The 7453-nt window shown below is 48.0% G+C and overlaps 1 pseudogene; it reads left to right on the top strand.

Annotated features, from left to right (window-relative positions):
• Positions 1–399: 399 nt before the first annotated feature.
• On the top strand, positions 400–2121 carry LOC142842419 (elongin BC and Polycomb repressive complex 2-associated protein-like; annotated as a pseudogene).
• The last annotated feature ends 5332 nt before the right edge of the window (positions 2122–7453 follow it).

The raw sequence follows: 7453 nt of genomic DNA, 5'->3' as shown, positions 1-7453 counted from the left end.
GCCCCATTTTTTAATTGATTAATTAGCATTTTAAAGTCTAGTTTCCTGAGTTCTCTGTATATTTTGGAGATCAGACCTTTGTCTGTTGCGGTGTTGGTGAAGATCTTCTCCCAGTCAGTAGGTTGCCTTTTTGTCTTGGTGACAGTGTCCTTTGCTTTACAGAAGCTTCTCAGTTTTAGTTGGTCCCATTTATTCAATGTGGCCCTCAATGTCTGAGCTGTTGGGGTTACATATAGGAAGCGATCTCCTGTGCCCATCTGATGTAGGGTACTTCCCACTTTCTCTTTTATCAGTTTCAGTGTGTTCTGACTGATAGTGAGGTCTTTAATCCATTCGGACATGAGTTTTGTGCACGGTGATAGATATGGGTCTATTTTCATTCTTCTACAGGTTGACATCCAGTTATGCCAGCACCATTTGTTGAAGATGCTTTCTTTCTTCCATTGTATACTTTTGGCTCCTTTATCAAAAATGAGGTGTTCAAAGAAAGAAGCCGAGAGGGCGGAAGGCGCCCTCCCCGCCGCTGGGCCCGGGCACCGGGCGCCGGGCCGGGGTCCTTCCCGCCGGCTGTGAGTGCGGCCGCTTTGTTTGCCCCTGCCTCAGCGTTGAGGGGGGTGCGCCGGGAACGCGGCGGCAGGAAGCGCGACCGATTGCACCGGGGACGCGCGGGGGACCCAGGAGTCCGGCCGCCGCGAGGGCCGCGTGACGAGACCGCGGAGGGACCCGGAGCACCGCCGCGGGTCCCCGGTGGCGGGCCCAGGGCGCCCGTGAGCACAGACCTCCCGTCGACGGGGGGCGATGTTCCCCTGGCCAGCGGGCTCTTCGGGCCGCCGGGGCATCCCGCCTTTGGGACCAGGGCCCCCGCAGTGGGCGACCCCCAAGGCTGCTCCATGGAGACTCTGTGTCCTCCTCCCCGCTTGACAGTGCCCGCGTCCCCGCGGGGGTCTCCCTGCTCGCCCACGCCCCGGAAACCGCGTCGGGGGACCCCGGAGTTCTCCCCGCTGTGCCTGCTTGCCCTCGCCTTCTGCGCCCTTGCCAAACCCCGGCCGTCCGCCCTGGGCCTGGGGGCTGGAGAGCTGGCGCCGCGGACCCCGGTACTGCTGGGCCCCCCGGCCTCGCCATGCACCGGCGGCAGGGCTGTGGACAGTCTGAAGCACCTCGGGGAACAGGCCGGGCCACCGAGCGACGTGAGCTCCGCGGCCCGCGAGGATGCAGGAATCGCGGTGTGCCCAGGCGGCGAAGAAGAGGAAGAGGGTGGAGGCGGCTTCCCGCACTTCGGTTCTGGTTCCTGCGCACCTCCCGGTTGCTGCCCTGCTCCCCGGCGTCCTCGGGATTCTCCGACCAGCTCCGCCTGGTCCCCGCCCAGGCCAGCCCCGAGTCTGGAGTTCCAGCCTGATGCAGCTAGCAGTCCGCCTCATGAGCCCAGCTCCCAGCTTCCTCCGCCACCTGCGGGCCTCTCCCCGGAACCTGCGTCTCCGGAGCAGCCTGTGCCGGCCTCGGCGGCTGCATCTGGTGGAGACCCTGCCCCTGCCGCGCCCGAGGCACCCGCGCTCAGCCCTTCGACGGCAGACGCAGCGCCGGACGCGCCCAGTGATCTCCGCCAGGAACATTTCAATCGCCTGATCCGCCGCTCGAAACTTTGGTGTTATGCGAAGGGCTTCGCCCTGGACACTCCAAGTTTGCGCCGAGGGCCCGAGCGGCCGGCAGCCAAAGCCCGGGTAGCAGCCAAGAAACGCCGGCGGCCAGCGCCGCCTCCGCGCGGAGTGCAGCCCCGCCCGCCCGTCCCGACGCTCCCCACCTCGAGCACCTTTAGCCTCCTCGACTGCTTTCCCTGTCCACCAGCCCTGGTGGTGGAAGAGGACGGAGACTTAGGGCCGGCTTCCTCGCTTCGCCTCCAGGGAGACGAAAAGCCTCCGCCTGCCCACCCGCTGTGGAGGTGGCAGATGGGAGGACCCGCTGTCCCCGAGCCCGCCCCCGGGCCTCAAATCCTGGTGGGTCAACTTGGAAGAACCCTGAGCTTTAGACCTCTTCTCCGGGTTGGGGCCCCGGGCAGTCTGAGGACTCCAGGAGGGAGCCTTGATTCTCAGATTTGTCTGTCTTTTTGCATTTTACGGACTGTGTGCCGAGAACCGCAAATGACAGTGATCTTCAAGCACCTGAGAGGTCGGGGTGATAGTCCCTCATCTCGACCAATGAACCAAGGGATGGCTTCCGGAAAAGCCTTAACTGTAGAAGGCTGCATAACCAGCCCCATCCCTGCCCTCTCAGCGGGCGACCAGGGTCTTTATACCCCAGGGGAGCAAGGCGGCAACTGCCCAGAGACCAAAAGAAAGGGACGGAGGGAAGGACCTTGGTGATGGACAAACCGGTTGTTTCCGCGTTTGAGGGCCAGTTCAGGGACATGGGGTTGCTGTGGGGTGGGAAAATGATTGACAACTCCCTGGGGGCATCCTCTACCCCCCACGGTTCAGACCTTTAACCCTTTACACCCCCTTTTCTATTCCTAGTCCTTCTCCCCAAGTTCAGGTGATTCTCCCGTTGATGAGAGCCTCAGTCTCAACCAGCAGGGTTGAGCAACTTTACCCTTTTGTCCAGTTTTTGGGGTTTCCCTTGCCATAAGGTTTGATGAGTGGAAGAGTCCTCCAGCCCCACTTCCCTCCTCCCTTAAAAGAGGAGGGCAGAGGGCCTAGTTGTGTGGCCCAAGGCTGGTTTATCCACGGGAACGGGCCAAAAATTCCCTGGGAAGATAATGGAAGGTGGAAGAAATCAATAAAATCAGATCAAACAAAAAAAAAATGAGGTGTTCATAGGTTTGTGGGTTAAAATACGGGTCTTCTATACGATTCCATTGGTCGACTTCTCTGTTTTTATGCCAGTACCACAATGTTTTCATCACTGCAGCTCTGTAATCGAGTTTGAAGTCAGGGATGGTAATGTGTACAGACAATCCTTTATTGTATAGGATTGTTTTGGCTATCCTGGGTTTTTTGTTTTTCCATATAAAGTTGATTATTGTCCTCTCAAGATCTGTGAGGAATTTTGATGGGACCTTGATGGGGATTGCATTGAATCTATAAATTGCCTTTGGTAGAATTGCCATTTTTACTATGTTGATCCTCCCAATCCAAGAGCAAGGGAGGTCCTTCCATTTTCTGGTATACTCCTCAGTTTCTTTCTTCAATGCCTTAAAGGTCTTGTCAAATAGATCTTTCACTTCCTTGGTTAGGGTTACCCCAAGATATTTTATGCTGTTTGTGGCTATCGTGAAAGGTGAAGCTTCTCTGATTTCCCTCTCTGCTTCCATATCCTTTGTGTATAAGAGGGCGACTGATTTTTTGGAGTTGAGCTTGTATCCTGCCACATTACTAAAGGTACAGCTGTAAAAGTTCATTGGTGGAGTTTTGGGGGTCGCTTATGTACACTATCATATCATCTGCAAATAACGAAACTTTCACTTCTTCCTTTCCAATTCAAATCCCCTTGATCCCCTTATGTTGTCTTATTGCTATGGCTAGAACTTCAAGCACTATATTGAAGAGGTATGGTGAGAGTGGACAGCCTTGTCGTGTTCCTGAGTTTAACGGGATGGCTTTGAGTTTCTTTCCATTTAATTTGATGTTAGCTGTCGGCTTGCTGTATATAGCTTTTATTATATTTAGGTATGACCCTTGTGTCCCTCATCTCTCCAATACTTTTATCATAAAGGGATGTTGAATTTTGTCAAATGCTTTTTCAGCATCTAATGAGATGATCATATGGTTTTTTTCCTTCAGTTTATTTATATGATGGATTACATTGATAGATTTTCGTATGTTGAACCAGCCCTGCATCCCTGGGATGAAGCCTACTTGATCATAATGGATAATTTTTCTAATGTGTTCTTGGATTCGGTTTGCCAGTATTTTGTTGAGGATTTTTGCATCGATGTTCATGAGTGAGATTGGTCTATAATTCTCTTTCTTGGTTGAGTCTTTGTGCGGTTTTATTATCAGAGTAACTCTAGCTTCATAAAAGGAATTTGGCAGTGCCTCTTCTGTTTCTATATTGTGAAATACATTAAGGAGTATAGGTATTAGCTCTTCTTGGAAGTTCTGGTAGAATTCTGCATTGAAAACATCTGGTCCTGGGCTTTTTTTGGTAGGGAGGTTTTGATAACCTCTTCTAATTCTTCACTTTCGCGACTCACAGGTCTATTTAGACTGTTCACCTGGTCCTGATTTAACTTTGGTATATGATATTTATCTAAAAAAGTATCCATTTCCTTTACATTTTCCAGTTTTGTGGCATATAGGCTTTTGTAGTAAGATCTAATGATTCTCTGAATTTCCTCTGTGTCTGTGGTTATGTCCCTCTTTTCATTTCTGATCTTATTAATTTGCAAATTTTCTCTCTGCCGTTTGATTAGTTTGGATAGGGGTTTGTCAATCTTGTTGATTTTTTCCAGGAACCAGCTTCTTGATTCATTGATTCTTTGGATTGTTTTTTGTGTTTCTATTTTGTTGATTTCAGCCCTCAGTTTGATTATTTCCAGTCTTCTACTCCTCCTAGGTGAGTCTGCTTCTTTTTTTTCTAGAGCTTTCAGTTGGGCTGTTAAGTCTCCAATATGTGCTTTCTCTGTTTTCTTTAAGTGGGCACTTAGTGCTATGAACTTTCCTCTCAGGACTGCTTTCATAGTGTCCCATAAGTTCGAGTATGTTGTTTCTTTATTTTCATTGAATTCAAGGAAGACTTTAATTTCTTTCTTTATTTCCTCCTTAATCCAGGTATGGTTCAGTAGTTGACTGTTCAGTTTCCATGAGTTTGTAGGCTTTCTGGGGGTAGCATTGTTGTTGAATTCTAACTTTAATCCATGGTGGTCTGATAAGACACAGGTGGTTAGTAATAGTTTTTTGTAGCTGTGTAAGTTAGCTTTGTTACCGAGTATGTGGTCAATTTTCGAGAAGGTTCCATGAGCTGCAGAGAAAAAGGTATATTCTTTCCTATTTGGGTGGAATATTCTATAGATGTCTGTTAAGTCCATTTGCTTCATTACCTCCATTAATTCTCTAATTTCTCTGTTAGGTTTCTGTCTGATTGACCTGTCCATTGGTGAAAGAGGAGTGTTGAAGTCTCCTACTATTAGTGTGTGCGGTTTGATGGCTGCCTTGAATTTTAGCAATGTTTCTTTTACATACGTGGGTGCTTTTATATTAGGGGCATAGATATTCAGGATTGAGATTTCTTCCTGATGAATTTTTCCTGTTATGAGTATAAAATGTCCCTCTCCATCTCTTTTGATTGATTTAAGTTTGAAGTCAACTTTGTTAGAAATTAGTATGGCCACACCTGCTTGTTTCTTAGGTCCATTTGCTTGATAAGCCTTTTCCCAGCCCTTTACTCTGAGTAGGTGCCTGTCTTTGTGGTTGAGGTGTGTTTCTTGTAGACAGCAGAATGTTGGGTCCTGTTTTCGTATCCAGTCTCTTAGCCTGTGCCTTTTTATAGGTGAGTTGAGTCCATTGACATTAAGTGATATTAATGACCAGTGGTTGTTAACTCCGGTCACTTTTTAAGTAGTAGGGTTTGTGTGTTTCCCTTCTTTGAGTTGCACTGGTGAAGGGTCTCTAGATGTCTGAGTTATTGAGGTCTTTGTTGGACTCCTTGGTTAGTGATTTTCCTTCTATTATTTTCTGTAAGGCTGGATTTGTGGCTACGTATTGCTTAAATTTGTTTTTATCCTGGAAAATTTTGTTTTCTCCATTTATGGTGAACGAAAGCTTGGCTGGATATAGTAGTCTGGGCTTGCATCCATGGTCTCTTAGTTTTTGCAGTACATCTATCCAGGACCTTCTGGCTTTCATGGTTTCCATAGAGAAGTCAGGTGTAAGTCTGATAGGTTTACCTTTATAAGTAAGTTGGCCTTTTTCCTTTGCGGCTCTTAATATTCTTTCTTTATTCTGTATATTTTGTGTTTTGATTATTATATGACGAGGGGATGTTTTTTTTTGATCCAGCCTATTTGGGGTTCTGTATGCCTCTTGAACCTTCATAGGTACATCCTTCTTCAGGTTGGGAAAGTTTTCTTCTATAATTTTGTTAAGTATATTTTCTGGACCGTTGAGCTGCACTTCTTCTCCTTCTTCTACTCCAATTATTCTTAGGTTTGGTCTTTTTATTGTGTCCCATATTTCCTGAATGTTTTGTGATGAGAGTTTGTTGGACTTGCTGTTTTCTTTGATCAGTGCGTTTATTTTCTCTATGTTATCCTCAGACTCTGAGATTCTTTCTTCTATCTCTTGTATTCTGCTGGTTATGCTTGTTTCTGTAGTCTCTATTCGTTTACCTAGATTTTCCATGTCCAGCCGGCCCTCTGTTTGTGTTTTCTTCTTTGCCTCCATTTCATTTTTCAAATCATGAACTGTTTCCATTATCTGCTTGATTGTTTTTCCTTGCTTTCCTAGGGTATCATTCACTGATTTACTCAATTCCTCGAACTTTCTGTTATACTTCTCATCCATTTCTATAAGGGCGTTTTTTATATGCTGTTTAAGGGTGTCAATCCCTGTCATGAAGTCAGTTTTTTCTCCTTCTTCATGATTAAGGTGTTCATGTCCTCCTGTTGTGAGGTCGCTGGCTTCTGGTGGTTTCGTGTTGTTCTTCAGATTGTTGGGTGAATTCTTGCATTGGCGTCTCCCCATCTCTTCCTTCCAATATTCTCCTATGGATCTTCTTTTACAGGATCAGGTCTTCTTGCCAACTGATGTACCTTCCAAGTGATGTCACTCCCCCGTGCTGTTTCTCCTGGAGTCCAGTTCCGATCTCCTTGCTGCTTGGTTAGCTTCCAAACAAAGGCCTACCCTGCTTGCTGCAGGCAGGTTATGGAGACAAAGGAGCTACCACCTTCCCCTTTGCACTCACCTTCGGGTTCAGTCCCAGTGCCCAGGCAGGCTGAACAGGGAGGCACTCTGCTCCAAGAAGGGAGGGATGGAGGGAGACAGGGGGTAGGGGGATCTGGATGTAAGCTGGATGGGATAGGAAGAGAGAGGAGGTACCGGGCAGTGTAGCCCTGTAGGTTGATCAGGAAGTGTAGGCGGGCTGTTCCCAGGTGCCGCAGCACTCACTCACCACAATGATGTTTCACTAGGTGCCCTGATTGCAACTCCGTGCTGCTTGGTTTGCTTGCAGACAAAGGGCCTACCCTGCTTGCTGCAGGTGGGCTATGGGGACAAAGAAGCCCCCGACCTCCCCTTTATACTCCGCTTTGGGTTAGGACCCAGCGCCCAAGCAGGCTATGGTTTTTTTTAACTATTTTTATTATGAAGCTCTGGGCACAAGGAAATATGCAGACCCCTCGGATATGTTAATCACCACTGCTTGGGTAAGGGTGTAAGTGTTTTTTACTCTAACAAGTTCCAGAGATAGTCAAGGACAAAGAGAAGGGATTTACTTTAGTTTCCATTTTAAAGGCTTTAGTTCT

This window comes from Microtus pennsylvanicus, unplaced genomic scaffold (genome assembly GCF_037038515.1).
Source record: "Microtus pennsylvanicus isolate mMicPen1 unplaced genomic scaffold, mMicPen1.hap1 Scaffold_75, whole genome shotgun sequence".
Taxonomy (NCBI): Eukaryota; Metazoa; Chordata; class Mammalia; order Rodentia; family Cricetidae; genus Microtus; species Microtus pennsylvanicus.
Note: the sequence above shows the minus strand (reverse complement) of the source record. Positions and strands in the feature narration are given on the sequence as shown.